The following is a 16,593-nucleotide window of genomic DNA, read 5'->3' as shown; positions in this document are numbered from 1 at the left end:
TGAGGACAGGGAGGCTCTACAGAGAGACTTGGATAGATTGGATCGTTGGGCTGATGTTAACGGTCTGGGCTTCAACAAGGCCAAGTGCCGGTCCTGCACTTGGGCGACAACAACCCCATGCAATGCTACAGGCTTGGGGAAGTGTGGCTGGAAAGTGTCTGGCAGAAAAAGACCTGGGGGTTGTAATTGACAAGTGGCTGAACATGAGCCAGCAGTGTGCCCAGGTGGCCAAGAAAGCCAACGGCATCCTGGCTTGTATTAGAAATAGTGTGACCAGCAGAAGTAGAGAGGTGATTGTCCCCCTGTCCTCAGCACTGGTGAGGCCACACCTGGAGTGTTGTGTCCAGTTTTGGGCACCTCAATTGAAGAGAGATATCGAGGTGCTGGGGCAAGTACAGAGGAGGGAAATGAAGCTGGTGAAGGGTTTAGAGAAAAAAATCTTATGACGAACTCTTGAAAGAGCTGGGAATGTTTAGTCTGGGAAAGAGGAGGCTGAGGAGAGACCTCATCAGTCCTTATAACTACCTGAAAGGTTATTGTAGAGAGGTTGGTGCTGATCTCTTTTCACAGATAATTAGTGACAGAACAAAGGGAAGGGTTTCAAGGTGCAACAGAGGAGGTTTAGACCGAACATTAGGAAAAATCTCTTCACAGAAAACGTGGTTAGACACTGGAATAGGCTGCCCATGGAGGTGGTTGAGTCACCATCCCTGGATGTGTTTAAGAGTCGTTTGGATGTGGTGTTGGTAGATATGGTTTAGGGTTTAGGGGAGAACTTTGTAGAGTAGAGATGGTGGTTGGACTTGGTGATCCCAAGGGTCTTTTCCAACCTGAATAGTTCTGTGATTCTATGTCCACACAGTTTAGTGTAGGGATGTCAGAAAATTTCCACCTTTCAGTTATCTTAGTGTCTATCTTGCATGTGAAAAAAATGTGGCTTTCTCCTACGCTGCTGTTTTAAATCCAGCCTTGTCAACTAATCTTGATGAAAAGTGTGCAGCTTCTACAGAACATCAGTAACATTTGAACACTTAGTTTCCTTCGTCCACTTTGGAAATCTTAGCCTAATGCAAAGGCATTTTGCCGTGTCTTCTGTGCTATGCTTTGAAGGGTGTTTCAACAATTAATGCCTATTTCTGATTTTGTTTGGTGTTTTTATTCCAAGGGATTCAGATAATTGTGCATTGTGTGAGCTACATTTGTTGTAAACGTAACTTCAGAATTAGGACAGCTTATTTGGTACATGCCCATCTATATGTGACCTTTTAAAAAGTGACCAAGCATCCAACCTGCCCTCCTACTGCAGCATATGAATTACGAAAAATACATTTTTTCCGCGTTTTAAGGCTGAAAACATTTGAAGACATTATATCTGAAGACATAAGGCTGAATACATTTGTCTTCTGTGTCATTTACCAGACCTACAGAGGAAGAGATGTAACAAGCAATTTACTTTGCAGAATGAGGCATTAGCAAATTCCTTGATGAAAGACGTGGGCCAGTTTTTGCTCTGAATTTGAAATACCACTTTTTTTTCTTTTTGCAATAAACTCTGTAGTGACAAAGGAAGCCAAGCCAGAAAAATGTTTGTGGTGTTCCTGAGAGTGCCAAGAACTCCTAGGAAGCTTCCTGGTTTTGCCCAAGATAGGTGACAGGTCCCATTGAGCTGGGCGTATTTTTGCTTGGTGGTTACCTTTCATATTATGTTTTCTTTTAAGCTCATAATTGGCTTGGCTATTTAAAAAACAAGGTTCAGATGTTGTTTGGATTTGTCTTCATTAGTTAACTGCGACAAAATATTGCCAGAGTGCTTTTTTAACTGTTACTAAGCTCATGCTTGAGCATGCTGTTCTTTGCCAGAAACTTCATAATGTAATCAATTGGATAGAAACAGAGCAAAAGTATTATTTTAAATTAATTAACAGGAAACAAAAAATAAATACTAATGAAAAATATTCCAGGGTGTTCCATCAGAGAGAGGCATTGCTCTGTAGAGGTTTTCAAGGACTCATGATTAACAGTTTGGATCAGTAGTTCAGACCAGCAGTTTAGCTGGTGGGCTGATGAGCAGTACAGGATTGACAGTATTATGCTGTGTCCCTCTGCTGCCTTCTTCAGTTAAAGAATATGCAGGTCCTGAATTGAAGGAGGTTGCTCTAAAAGAAGATAGTTCGGTTTTATTGAGTTCATCAAGACAAAAATGCTGTCTCTTTTTTCAGAGAGAACTTTGTTAGAGCAGTTGGATGTCTGAGCCAGAGAGGAAGATCTGTAAGGCCCAGTGCTTCTGGCCAAGGAAATAATTTTCTGTATCTTCTGCTTTTTCTTCCTAAATTTTGACTTGCCTGTATCTGCTTTAGGGCTACCTCTAGTTTTTTATAACATGCATGTTTTCCCCACATATTTGTTTATTTCAGCATATCGGCTTGTAATTTAATATTTCAGTTAATTGAGTTATATTTCATATTAATTATCCCATACTTAATTGAGGCTGGTCAAGAATTAAGATCCTACAACAGCAATTTTAGAACTTTATTTGGTTTAGTTGTCTTTGAAGTGCTAGCATACCTTCCAGCTTGGACTTCACATGGGCCTTGTGCTCTGCCTAGTTTTCCCATATCATTAAAAGCAAAATTGCTAAGGAAAACACTGTAGAAGTAGTAGCCAAAAGAAGGAGTTTTAATAACAGGTGTCCATAGATCCCCTGAAACTTCAGCTATGGCTGAAGTTTGTAAGGGTAGATTTTTTGTCATTCATTTTAATGACAAATGTCCTTTTGGTAAAGTAAGAAGTAAGTGCCTCCACTTGGAAAATCAATAGCAAATCTCAAATCCTGTCAGCACGTAAGAAGCTGCTGTTGCTCAAATCCCTTTTATTTTTACCTTTAATGAGTTGGAAAGTCATTCAATTGATAAACCGTGCCCTGGCCTTTTCACAGAAATTGACCTAGACTTCTGGGCTGTGCCTTAATAAATCTGTTGTTTGAAGTGAAGGAGGGAAGGGGAGAGGACCTGTGAGTTTGGTCTAGACTTGAAGCTTTAGTTTTTCTCATTAGTAACTTCAAGGATCCTTTTTGTCTTGAATGTTTGCTATCATATCATGAAACTAACCAAAGTACAATCTGATTTGACATCTGGAATATAATTTTGCTTTTACTGAAATCACTGTATGTGCCGGGGCAGCAGTTAAGTTTTTCTTGATGATACAGTGAAGACCCTTGTCCTTTCTGATGACAGCTATTTATGGCAAAGGGCTGTTGTCTGTCTTATCTTTAAACTCACTATTTATATAGTGAAAGCATCACAAAGCTTCTTTCCATGCTTATAGATACCACAATTTCAGGTTGAGGATTGTCTACGGGCAAGACAGGATTTATCCATGCGTTTTCGACCAAGTGCCTAACTGGATTGATAGCAGATACACTGCTTTCCTGCCTTCCTCCCTAGAGCTCAGGTGTCTCTTTGTGGTTCCAGTTGTGCTCCCAACCTCTCTGGATCAAACCATAGTTGATTCAGTTTCCAAATTTGTCCTGGTTGTTCATTGGAGTGCACAAAAACCGAGGAAAATCTCTCCTGTCCTTCAACATTTCTTCTTGGAAGCTCGGCTGTTAGTCAACTTCAGGTGTCCTTCCATAGCAAATGAACTGCTGTAAAACCACAGGTTTTGATGTGAGCTTTTGGATGCTGATTCAGTTTAAAAACTAAGTAAGCTGTATTTATGTATCAATGCAGAGACTACAAGAGCATAACTTAATTATGTTTTTGAAAACACTTACCTAATGTGCTTGTTTGAACCACTTTAATAATTTATGTCTTTGAATACTCTGTTTTGAAGATTTTTATTGAGGCATGCATGTTTGAACACATAAGATAGGAACAACATTAAATCCAGCCTCTCTGTTGCAAAATAAGCAATGTCTGCATTACAAAATATTAGTCAGAGCTGTTTAAGTACATTCAAGCTCTGAAATATCATTGTACTTTCAAGTATTCATATAAACATGTGGAGCCACAAAAGTACTTAGACCTGTTAAGAGCTGCCTCAAGATTGGAAGTACGTTAGAGGGAAGTTGCACTTTAAGTCTCTCTAAAAGTTAGTGAATTGATGATACAACTTTTTGTAAACACATACATAAACAGCAATTTCAGAATCTGACATTGTTATTGTTTTATACGTCCTGTTCCTAAAGCTTTCAGCAGCTGTATCTTTCACATTAGCTCTAGGTGTAAAAACTGTAAATGCTTGACTACATGTGGCTGGTACCCTTGAGGAATTGGGAGCCAGACACCAGCAGATGAGATGGAGATAAGCCAGAGGTAGCCAGTTTTCCCATTTTGTAAATACTTAAGGAGAAACACCAGGATGTTCTGGGTCCCATCATTTTGGTGCAACTGCTGGATTACACTTCAGTCCTTCAGTTGGTTAATATCCTGCCCTGTGAAATACAACTTTTTTTTTTAGAATATTCCATATCTCAGAAGTAAGTGGAACAAGATGCTTTTGTTATTGTCTTAAAACTGTGTATAAATAGCAACAATCTCCATGTGTATTTGTGTGCCAAAATAAGTTTCCAAAAGTAACTTAATAGAATGGCCAAGTCCTGAAAGAACAGAAAACACCAGAATTGAACTAGCCTGAAAGAATAGAAAACACCAGAATTGAACTAGCCTGAAAGAATAGAAAACACCAGAATTGAACTAGCCTATGTAGCATTTGTTTGGCATTTTTGTATTAAATGACTTATGGTAAAGATTAAAAAGATCTAGTGCTTACATCCTATAATAATGGCAATCCTGTAATATATTAGTGAGAAAGGTGCTTCACTGTCAGGGAAACCAAAGCACACCCACCCCCTATCAGGGGACGATAAAATGGCAACACAGAAGAGACACTTGAAGGTTGGAAGCTAAAACTAGAATATATTTAACAGAATAGGGATGGGATAGTAACAGGTAGGATATTAATGATAAATATATGAATATGTACAAAACTTGATTCCACTGATTGCTGATACAAGTATCTGAAAGTCTCTTGGAGCTGACTTGGGAAAAGGGTCCAAGGCTTTTCCCAGCAATTTACAGAGCTGCATCCTGCTGAGCTCATGGCATCTTGAAAACAAAGAGCATGATCCTGTCTTCAAGGTACCCTCTCAATGAGTGAAGGGAGAAAGGAAGGAGTGAACTTTCTCACCCTTCTGGCTTTTACAGGGTAAGGCAGGAAATGGGAGGGAATACTGACCCCTCTCTGTTAGGCCCTCTGGATCCCTAGGGGGCCAAAACAATGCCCTCTCTATAGGTCCTTGTATTAATCCCATAAAATTAGCCTGTGCCTCCTCAAACCATAATATTCATATTAACCCATGCATTTTCTACCGATTTTGTTAACAGAGTAACTGAAAAAATGGTAGGTTGGGTTTTTAATAGAAGTAGGAATAAAGAATACATTTTCAAATATGTTACATAGCTATTTACTAACAGGAAAGGTATTTCTGAAATGTTGAGATTCAGATTTTAGATTCCATTCTAGGCTTTGGAAGTTCCTAGGGCTTTTTTTAGCATGTAAAAATGTTACCTTATCTTCATAAACTCGGATGCTTCTTTGCTTTCCATGCTGACCACCTTCTTGTGTTATTGTTTACACCTTTACATCTTATTTTTTTTTTGTCTCCACCCTGAGGAGAACGGAAACAAGAAACTGTTTATTTGCCTTTGATGCTGAGTGAGGAATCTGCCTCAAAAAAAACCTTGGCTGGCCTCTGACAGTCCTGGCTGCAGACTTCCCAGGGTGGAATCTTCAGCAGTCAGCTGCAATAAACTTGAATATTTTTGCTAAGGAGGACTTGGCTTAAATTTTTCTAACAGCTTTTGAATTGTTATTCTTGGAAAGCTATTTCCTTGCCAAGTTGCACTTTCACACTGCAACTCTAAACCTTCTTAAAAGAAAATATTTTTTCTTTTGTTTTTAAACATGAGCAAAACAATTTTTTTCTCTAACCTCCTTCTGGGAAATGCCTGAACTGTTGAGACTGAAATTACTCAAGACAGCAAAGCTAGTGGCATGCTCCTAGTAGGTTAAAGTCTCTGGAATTTGAATGATTTATGCGTTGGTCCTAGAAACAGTCCTGTTCTGTGCACTCTAGCCTTTTAAAACCTTTCAGCATCAGTTCCTCTGAGCTTGGTGCTGCTGACATTGTCAAAATCAACTGGATAGGGCAAGCACATTTTCTTTAGTTAAAGTTGGTACTTGTACTACCTTTCTAAATATGTAAGGCTAAATATCACATTGGCCTTTTATAGAAGATGATCCCTTTGGTCTTTATCAGTTCTCTCTTCTCCAAAACAGATAGACCAGAGGGCTTGCTAAGGATGTAAAAGCAGTCAGTCTGGAATGGGAAAGTAAATTCCTGAACAGTGTATGCAATTCACAGCAAAATCAACAGATGTTACTAGATAAAGAAGTGCCACATCTATACGTGTCTTGAAGGATGGTGACATAACCACCTCCCTGGGCAGGCTGTTCCAGTGGCTGACCACTTTTTCAGTACAGAAATTCTTCCTAGTATCCAATCTGAACCTCCCCTTCCACAACTTTAGGCCATTTCCTCTGGTCCTATCATTATTTACCTGGGGGAAGAGGTCAACACCCACCTCCCTACAACCTCATTTCAGGTAGTTGTAGAGGGTGGTAAGGTCTCCGCTGAGACTCCTTTTCTTCAGACTAAGCAATCCCAGTTCCCTCACAGGACTTGTTCTTTAGACCCTTCACCAGCTGTAGTTAATGTCTGCTCTGCCATGGAGCTCCTTCTCCTCCAGCCTTGGTGCTGCCTCTGCTGTTTCCCACTCCCTTTGTTCCCCCCTCCTGTGTCTCTGTGCCATCTTCTGCCTTTTCTTTAATGTGTTTTTCCAGAGGTACCACCACCTTATCTGATGGGCTCAGCTGTGCCCTGCAGTGTATCCATTGTGGAGGCAGCTCTAAACAGCCACATCCAGCATTGAGCAGCCACGGCCTCTCTTTAATAGTGACCACTCTGCACCCACCACCTCAGCAAGGACACCCAGTATACATGCAAGTGACTTTGGGAAAATGGGTCTAAAAGCTTCAAATATTCAGGACCCCTTAGTCATTTATTCTTACAACCAATAGGCATTTTATTTCATCTGGATTTGTATGATTTCTGAGCATTAGTGATTTAGCAAATAAAAATTTTGAGTGATTTTATATATTCTAAGTAAATCTCCCTATGGTGCCTGTCTGCCTGTTGAGTGAGTGGGTTGTATGTGTGTGAGAATCAGGCTGGAGAGCAGCAGAAGGCTCTGTCCTGTGTAGAGAGACACATCTGATAAAATTCAGAGCTAAATGCCTGCTTTTTGGCTACCCAGTGTGCACATTATATGCACATACTGATTAGATGCTGCCAGAAGGAGTGTCTAATGGCTTATTTTCCTTCTTTTCCTTTGGTGCTACCACAGGTGTGACTTTCCTCTTCACAGCTGTGGATATTTACAAAACCTCAAGGAACTTTATTGTACTAGAAGTATCTTCACTTGTCTGAATTTGACAGACAGAAAACTCAGAAAGTGAATGGATTTAGAAATAGCTGGAGAGCAGGAGCAAAGAGAAAAATGGATGGACAAGTAGATAGTGTGGTCCCTGTGTAAGCCTCATCTTGTTAGGAAACAAAGCTGACTACATTGTGGTAATTTAATTACAGGCTGTTTTGTAAACCAAATGGTTTTCATCTCCTGATCTTAAAGAGTTTCACCTGCAGGTTCGATACCTTCTAAATGTACATAACATACTTGATTCTGGGCATAGGTTGCATCGTGCTGTTGTGTCAGGCCTCCTCTTGGGCATCTGCCTGTTTATTCTAAAACAGTATTTTACATTCGTTTTTGCTTTCTTATAGAAAAATCTTACAACCCAGTTTCTTCTGGTGTGTTTTAAAACTCAAAGAGCTGCTTTAACTTTGTAAGCTTATCCTTTGCTTTTTCCTTAGTACAGATCTTGGTTAGAATATATGAATTCTTCAGAGACTACTACCTCAGTGTGTCCAGTTTACTTACCTTAATGACATTTTTGAGAAGCAATTTACTTGTTTAGATTAACTTTTATGTTTATTTGATTAATATAATACCTTTTATTTGCAAATGTATACATCACAAGTATGCTGTTAAACAGAACTAGGATGTTGACTGTTTCATTTGGCTTTGATATCACATTTCAAAGTGATGAGTAAATTGAGTCTTTGGGAGTGGAAACAGTGGAATTGGCTATTTCAAGTCATTCATTCTTCAAATGGAGAGTTTTTAGCTTTAGAAAAGTGTATCCCCACTGCTGGGTAAAGCAGTGCTCTAGGTTATATGATGAGAAACTCCTGTTCCCAAATTTGTGCAACTTTTGTAGAGGAGAGAAATGGGTGGACCAATGTCTGTCACAGCATTTGGAGTCAGTGTTAGCAGTGTTAGCATCATCTTTCCCACACTACCAGGCTCCTTCCTGGCACATCTGGGGAATTGCTTATTTCTTGCCCTGCAACAGAACCTGCAACCTGACAGATGCAACCAAATTAAAGCAGAAAAAACTGAGCAGATTTACCTCAACATTTGTTCCTTCTCTCCATCTGCCATAATACTTCCCCCCCACCCCCGTTTCTCTCACCCTGCTTCTTTGGTAAGAAGTATGTAATAATTCCTGAATCACCATAACCTTGTTGGACAGATGAAAACTGAACTGCTGAAGATTTTCTCCTCCTTGCAATGCTCCAGCCTAACATCTAACATTTACTAAAAGGATAGCTCACATGAAAGAAAACCAGGACGTTTGTATAGTGAGGAAATCTTGATCTAAGTGGGCTGCATCAGCATTTCTAGTGTATTAATGTTTTTGTTGGACTATATAGTGAAGTACTGGAAAGTAAGCACATGAGTGTGGATAATTTCAGAGCTATGGTTGTGGTTTATAGAGGTTATCAACAAGACAGTGTATTTGAAAGCTCTGTTCATCTGATCAGCAATTCCGTGCGTTAGTGATTCATGCAAATGCTTAGGCCTTGGGACCCAGAGAGAAGAGGGACACGTTACTATGTGTCACTAATCTAAATATTGTTATTAGCCTTTGGCTTGAAGCTGAAGTGCAGAATTTGATGGATATTGATTATCAAATTAAAACTTCCTTTTTTGTTTATTTTATAGGGCAAGTAGGGGAAATGTATATGGCAGTGAGTGATTATTTTTGGCTTTGAAATTTAATTTATTACACAATCTTTTTGGAGAAAGATAAAATTCAATTCTAATAGCAGCTATAAAAATCCACTCAGCTTTTAATGACTATTTATGGCTCACTATCAAGTGGAAGCAGAACCAAAAATTCAAGAAGAAAATTTTCCATTACATTAAAACAGCAGTATATACCTGATACAATGTCTGGACTTCCATGTGTTGCCACTGTCCCCACTTTTTGGCTCTTCTGGTTGTCTATCTGAAAGCACTTGAAATAGCTCAGTCCTTTTCTTCCAGTTGCTTGTTTTTTCATGCCTTGGCTCTTCCTGATGTAGTGAGTTTTCCATGTCTTCCTGGTTATTGTTCCCTTTGTGTTTTAACTACATTGAAGGTAAGAAAGCATGAGGAATGGAGACCAGGGGAAGTTGGACTTTGGCCTTGAAAAGTCAAGAAAAGAGATAGAGCAGCAAGGATAAAGTGAGGTGAAGAAGATACTGGAGTGAGGTAGGTAATTGTTAAGGTCAGAAATTGCAGGACAAGTGAACTCAGTCTTGAGTCTTTCTTGTCTACAGTTAGAGAGAAGATGCAGAAAGCAGCAAGTGTCAGTAAACAACATGGAGTAAGGGAGAAGGCAGAGGTGAATCCTATCCCAAAGGAGTCTGGTTTTAATTCACACTTACAGTATGATTGTTTATATCCATATTGTAAAGTGACAATATTTTTTTCTTTCAGCTATTACAAAGAAATGTGATCATATAGGAATGGGTACTTGAGACCAACACAAACAAGTAATTTCAGTTTTCTAACATAAGAGATGCAGTGCACTGTTCACTGTTTTGAGTTTCAGGGCTGCATAGCACTGAATTCTATTCCCAGGCATGGGCATGAAAGTCCCATCAACAGGGTTATTTTTATTTATATCTCAAAATTGTTTACAGATTTTTTAAAAGTACAGTGGTTTGTTGTTATTTTGCTAATGGCTTTGACATATTCAGTCCCAGTGAGCATCACATTGGCAGAATGTGATGTGCAAAAGAATAAAGTCCACTGAGGAGGAGTCCTAAAGGTCCTTCACTCTTTGCCTACCCAAATGAGAGAGGATGCACTTGAAATTACAGTACAAATTTTCAATGCGGATGAAAAATAGAGGAAATAATTTCCATTTCATTTTATTTGTCCTTTTCCAGTCAGTTCCAAAGGTAACATTGCTGTATGCTGTGATTTCTTCAGAATTACAGTACAATTTCCTAGGTCCTGGGCAACTCTCAACCCCAGCTGTCCACTGCAGTCAACTCTCTGCCTGAACAAGGACCACTTGCCAATAGGCATACAGTTGTTCCAGCAGAGAATCAGCAGTGTAGAAGTGTCTGGTGACCAGCTGCAGCCCACAATTGTCCATTTCCACAGTTTCACCCAAACCCCATTTCAGCTTGTGTTCAAGTCCCAGCAGCGTCACGTAACTTCAGTGTGAGTTTTAATTTAAACGTTCTCACAGTGTTTGTGGCTGTTTGTCTTTATTGATAAACTGTCTCCCTAATAGCTGCCTATTAGGTTATTTCCATCCTTCTTTTCAACATCCAGGGGAGAAAATTTGTGTATGTTGACTTGTACTTTATCCATATTCTGGTACTTTAAACAGGTGCACAAGCTTCGTGTTCTTTTAAAACTTCAAAGTTCTTTTAATACAGGGGAAGTGAAAATATGTAGGCTCTGTAAAGAAGGCAACTGGACAGTCAAGTATACTGCATCTTGAAGTTGCATGAGGTCCACAAATTTTGCTTGGCAGTCTGATCCTACTAGATACAGATTACCTTTGTGAAACGTAGTGTAAAGAGGTGCGTAAGAATTGAAAAGTTACTAGTGGAGGTTCTGGAAAGTGCTCTCTCAGATGCCCATTCAGGGCCATAGAGATGTAGAAGTATTATTTCAGCTTTGTGGAAAACAGACAACTGATCTGACAGTCTTTGCTCTAAAGCATCTGTCTCCTGTTTGTTCTTTTTCTTTTCATATCACAAGTCAGAGTAAGCAGCAGCAATGGCAGTAGCAGTAGCAATGCTGCCACTCAGTCTTTTTCTTTCTCTTGAGGCCCTTTTACTGTGCTCTGGGGATGTAATTTTCAGAAACATACTGGATATTCAGATAAAGATTATACTGCTGTTGGCATGCTGTTAAATATAGAATGAGCTACTTGCCTTCTTGTGTCTGTATCAGCTTGTTGCCTTCTTCTGTGTTGTCAAGCTGTGAAAAAAAAGTAGCGTTCTCTGGTTCTTAGCAGCCACATGGAAGTGTTGTTTTTGATGCTTATCATTTTACTGTGCTAGTAAATTGCTTCTGCAGACTCTCTGTAACCCTCCCTCTAGGGGGTCACTTCTGTTGGGGCATCTCTGTGTGCAAAGAGACTGTGCAAGCAGGATGTATGCAATTTAAGAGGACATAGTTTTTTGACTAATGCATATGGTAGCCAGCTAGGACAGAAGTGCTACCAGGCCAGCAGAACATTGATGTGTTCTCCATTGCAGATGCAGAGACTTAATGGGTGGTGGGTTCATTGTCTGTTAGTAATCAGTCAAGTAGGAAAGGGCTGGTCTTTATTGTCTCTTCAGTCAAGCTGATCTTTGACCATTTGTGTTATATTGCTGTCTCTGATTCTCCATTTTTTTCTTAAGGCTTTGTAGCTTCTCATGTCAGTGTTTTTTTTGAGTCACTGACTGGTGCTACCTCAACATTTTAATTTTAGTCTGCATTTCTGTCTTGCTTGACTTTAGCTTACAGGTTGTCTCACAACTCAAGAACAATTTTTTTACAATAAAGCTGAGCCTGATTCTCATTGTTGTCCTGCAATGTGCCAAACAACTGAATCCAAGGGGCTGTGATTGGTCAATGGAAAAGTGCTGATAATCATCTATGATGATGCTCCTTTCCTCTCTAAAGGTGAGAGACAAGTGGGCTAGAGCAAGTTTTCTCCCTAACCTAATTTAATTTCTTTGTAGAATGGAGATTTCAGACTTTCTGAAACCAGAGGTGTGTGCGTGACCTGTTGGTGTTACAGAATTACAGAATCACAGAACAGTCATGGTTGGAAAGGACCTCTGACATCACCAAGTCCAAAAATCATTTAAAAACCCCAAAACAAAACACCCCACACAACGCATCACCCCTAGAAAATCTCCCACACAACAAAACCCTAAACAAATGCAGATAACACACACACACACACACACACACACACCCCCAACCAATATCAGCCACATGTACAGATTCAGAGGAAGCATGGAGAAATAGAGCCAGAAAACCTCAGTAGGCGTGAGGCTGGGTGAGCTGTCTGCTTTCCTCTATGCCTAGGGTTGGGCTCCTTAGCAGTTGGCTTAGGTGTGGCTTTAACTCATTGTTCTGTGTTTCTTCCAGGATGAACTCGGGAATAAGTTATATTAAAGATAGAAATACAAAGGAACACACATCCTAAGTCCATAAAAAGAAAGAAAAACTGCATTTGTATGATGTCTGGTAAGGCTATCTCCCAGAATATATGTATAACGTATTAAAAATATGTGAAACAATTGGGGAGGTAGTTGGGAGAAAAAGTAATTTGCCAATAAAATATTTGAAGGTTTAGCAGATAAGAAAATTAATCACTGCTCAAGTTGACTTATCCAAAACTGTAAGCATCATTTATGCAGTGATAACACATGGTTGGAATGAGCAATGAAGCAGAGATTAAGGTTGCCAGATTTAATAGAAACACAGAGCAAAAAAATTCTATGCTACGAATTTTTTAATCTCTTCATTATGTGATAGTGGGAGAGAATGGTTGCAGGTCTGGAGTATATCACTAGCTGGCTGAGCTAGTTCATACTCATCTCTGAATTTTTAAATAGGGAACAGGAGGCACTATATGGTTATTGCTAAACCCACACATCCTCATGTGTTCACTGTGCCATCCAGTGTTTGTGGGTTTCTAAAGAATTGTAGGCATCTGTAGGATAGTGCCTTTGTAGATCTAGTGATGGTGTTTCTTAATTACCTAGGAAAATACAATTGTTTTGCTTCTTTTTCAAAAGTGGCAATCTTTTAAGAAGTTAGTAAGTTAAACCCTCCTGTCTAGTGGACACAGGAATTCTGTTTCTTTGTCTTTGCAGTCTTAACTCATCCTCTTTGTTCTCATGCACTATGACATGGTCTTTAATTAGGTGCTCCTGTACTGCTTTGTTCCACAAGAGTCCATCATACAGGACACATGGGAAAGTTGCAAAGTTGGGCAGGGAATGAATCTGATCTTTGTAGAGCCCTTAGACTTTTGGGAAACTATGCAGTGAATATGTCCAGGGGTTGTTGATTGACGATAGATTAGGCAATGCCAAAATATGCTGAGCTGCAGTTTGCACATTCCTAATTAAGCAAGTACTTCTTGGGTTATATGTTAAGCTAGATTTGCATAAATGCTGAGCATTCCCAGCTGCACACATGACTGCCTGGATTTGTGCTCTGCATGTATGGGGGGCCATAAAAATGATGAGTACTTTGGAAAATCACACTCTGGGGATCTAAAGTTTTTAACTTAAATGTAGAGTTTTAGCTGCATTTGCTTTACTCACTGCTAGGTTTAGTTTAATTTCTGCCAAAAAAAAAGGACTGTAATAATGCCAAATGTTGCAGGAATGTTGAGGCAAAATGAGAAATTTTCTGATGGTAGTTAGTGTAGCAAATAAAGGCCTGGAATTATGAGGCAATTGGTATAGGGTTTATGGGTGTACAGAATAAGATGTGGTGTGATGTACTGAATATGGAGGTTGAGAAGAAATACCAAATAACTGTAGAGTCATTAAGTGAGCCGTAATTCCTATGGAAACATGATTTTTGCAGTGCGTCACAATGCATGTGTATTGGAGAGAGACCTGAAGTGTGACAGGCAGCCTGTTACTGTCAGGCTTTGCAATCCTAGCTTTCATGTGCTGGAGGGTTTTCTGTTGTTTTTTTTTTTAATTTAATAAAAATATGTCACTGTACTTCACTAGCTATTTGTTTGACTGGAAATAAAGACATCTGAGCCATAGGTGCCTCAGGCAGGCCAGGTGTAAGGAGATCATATTTCTCTGTGAACCTAATGAGTCATTCTGGGAGATTACAGTACATAGCGTCATTCAATGTCTCTGCTGATGCATAATGGAATTAATAGTACTATTTATATCAATAAGATAAACAGCAGATACGTTCAATATTATTAATAGTATAATTAGCAACTATGAATTTTTATGAACGTTGTGCAGTACCTGCTACGTTAGCACGTAAGAAAAGCTATCAGTGTTAGGAAATTGATGGCAGGTGCTAAGTCAATGAAACACCTGCTTACAGATCTTTGTAATTTAAGGAGCCATATTTAGTTTGCTGAATGTAGTATTTCCTCAGTGTAGGCCTTACTGTAATGTCATGGATAGGGAAAGTAGCACCAGAAAAGACACCTTAGAAACCTCTAGTCTGGCTCCAGGGGTCTTGCAGTTCTGCTCAATGCATCTTTCCCACTAATACCTGATTTTTCCTGTTCTTGAGTATTTTCAGTAATGGTTCCTAGCCAAATTCCCTAGACACACCAGTTATTTTGTTCCTTAATTTCTACTGCCAACTTACATACTAACTCCTGAAGCTGACTAATTCCCGTCTTTCATTTATACATTTATACTACTGCCCTGAAGATACTTACAGACTGTGATTGTGTTCCTGACAAGTCATTTCCTTCCTAACCTACCAGTTTCTCCAGCATCTCTATATGTGTGACCTGTAGTTCAAATTTTCTGGGTCACTGATGGAGAAGAGGAACTGGATTCTGGATTTCATGTATAGTTTACAATTGGCATTTCTTAATGACTGGTGGAAGAGAGGGAAGAAGAATCCTGGGCAACATGGGTGTAGGAATACTGTTTGTGCTTCATTGAGGGGAGGTTTGGGTATTACCAGTAAGGAATTGACGAGAAGTGCTTAGTGAAACAGCAGTGTAACTAGAGAAATTTTCAATTCATTAATTAATGTACTAGCAATCTCCACTTCCAGGTAGATGAGATAGTAAAATATAGAGTCAAAAAAATAAATTGCATCACCAGAACACTTCCATAATTAAAACTTTGCAAAGAAGAACAGCTTTAGACTCTCCTGACAAAACTCATGCTAGAGTTTACTTTTAACTGAAGCATTGATGTTTATTTACTTAGGGATGAATTGTCACAGCCTAAATATATTGTCGTCAGTGTGTGAAATGTGTTTCAAAAACAAATGCTGTGTACAGCCACCAGATTTTTCCAGTCATTAATTACCTTTTTTTTTTTTTCTATTAATGCTATTTGTGTGCAATTATGAGTGCAGTCTCATAGAGGCTCTTACATAAGTTACAATCAGTAAGTGAGAAAACTCCACAGAAAAATTCCTCACAACGCCACATAAAATGATAACAAAATTCTCCTACCCTTGGATCAAGAGTAGCATCATAGTGTGTAGGCTGCTTTTATGGATGTTAGTCATGGAAAATTATCCCAACTCTTCACACTGTGTTATTTTCTGTGTAAGAAAGCATACCTGTTGTAACTAGATTTCCACCAAAGGACAACTAGATTTTTTTTTATAGCCTCTACTTTTAACCTACTTATTAAAATACATTAGCAGACTTTAACACTTTTATAAACAAATACAACAAAGTCTGATTAACACATGCCAAGCATTTTTTCTCTGTTTGTAGCTGCCTGAGAAAACAGTATGTGTGGCAAATCTGTGAAACAGTGATTGGGATTGCAGTGTGCTGGATCTCCCATGGCATTATCTGGGAGTCTAGTAAAGCCATTTCTGCTTCTGCAGGACTATAGCAGGAGAGAATCATCTTTAAAGGTTTCATGAACAAGGCAGATGTATCCACAGGCCAAGTCAATAGAAGAATTATTGAACAGATTTTCTCCCCTGGTCAGGTGATAGGGTTTCCTTGTATCACTGAGCTTAGCACTGTGCTTGACAGTTCAGAATTAAGATACTGCTGTGACTTAAGCATTCTCACCTGTTTCTCATATCATTTCTGTTTTGACTCTTGCACCTGCTTAAATGCTTTCTTGCATTAAAGGTGCCATGTAGTTTGCAAAGTCAATTCCATTGCAGCAACAAAATCATTTTCACAGAAAAAAAAAAAAAGGCTTGCTTTTTTTTATTGCCCCATGTAAGGCTTCTTGCATGCTGAGGTACACAAAAAGGATAATTGACTCCTCTCCTCCTTGGCTTGGTGAGAAGTGGAAGGTTTCAATGTGAGGCATTTTGAGTCCCATGAAGTTATACCTGACTGCTGACTGTGAACCTCACCTTCTGTGTGGTGGCCTCCATGTGCTAGACATAGCTTATCAGCAGAGCCCAT

The 16,593-nt window shown here is 39.3% G+C and overlaps 1 protein-coding gene across 1 annotated transcript in view; it reads left to right on the top strand.

Moving 5' to 3' along the window:
* Nucleotides 1-16,593, top strand: part of TSPAN4 (tetraspanin 4) — a 166,452-nt gene that overhangs the window by 61,867 nt on the left and 87,992 nt on the right. The window lies entirely within an intron of this gene.

This window comes from Chaetura pelagica, unplaced genomic scaffold (genome assembly GCF_000747805.2).
Source record: "Chaetura pelagica isolate M959 unplaced genomic scaffold, ChaPel_1.0 scaffold74, whole genome shotgun sequence".
Classification (NCBI taxonomy): Eukaryota; Metazoa; Chordata; class Aves; order Apodiformes; family Apodidae; genus Chaetura; species Chaetura pelagica.
The sequence above is the reverse complement of the archived record's forward strand: the minus strand, read 5'-3'. Positions and strand labels throughout refer to the sequence as shown.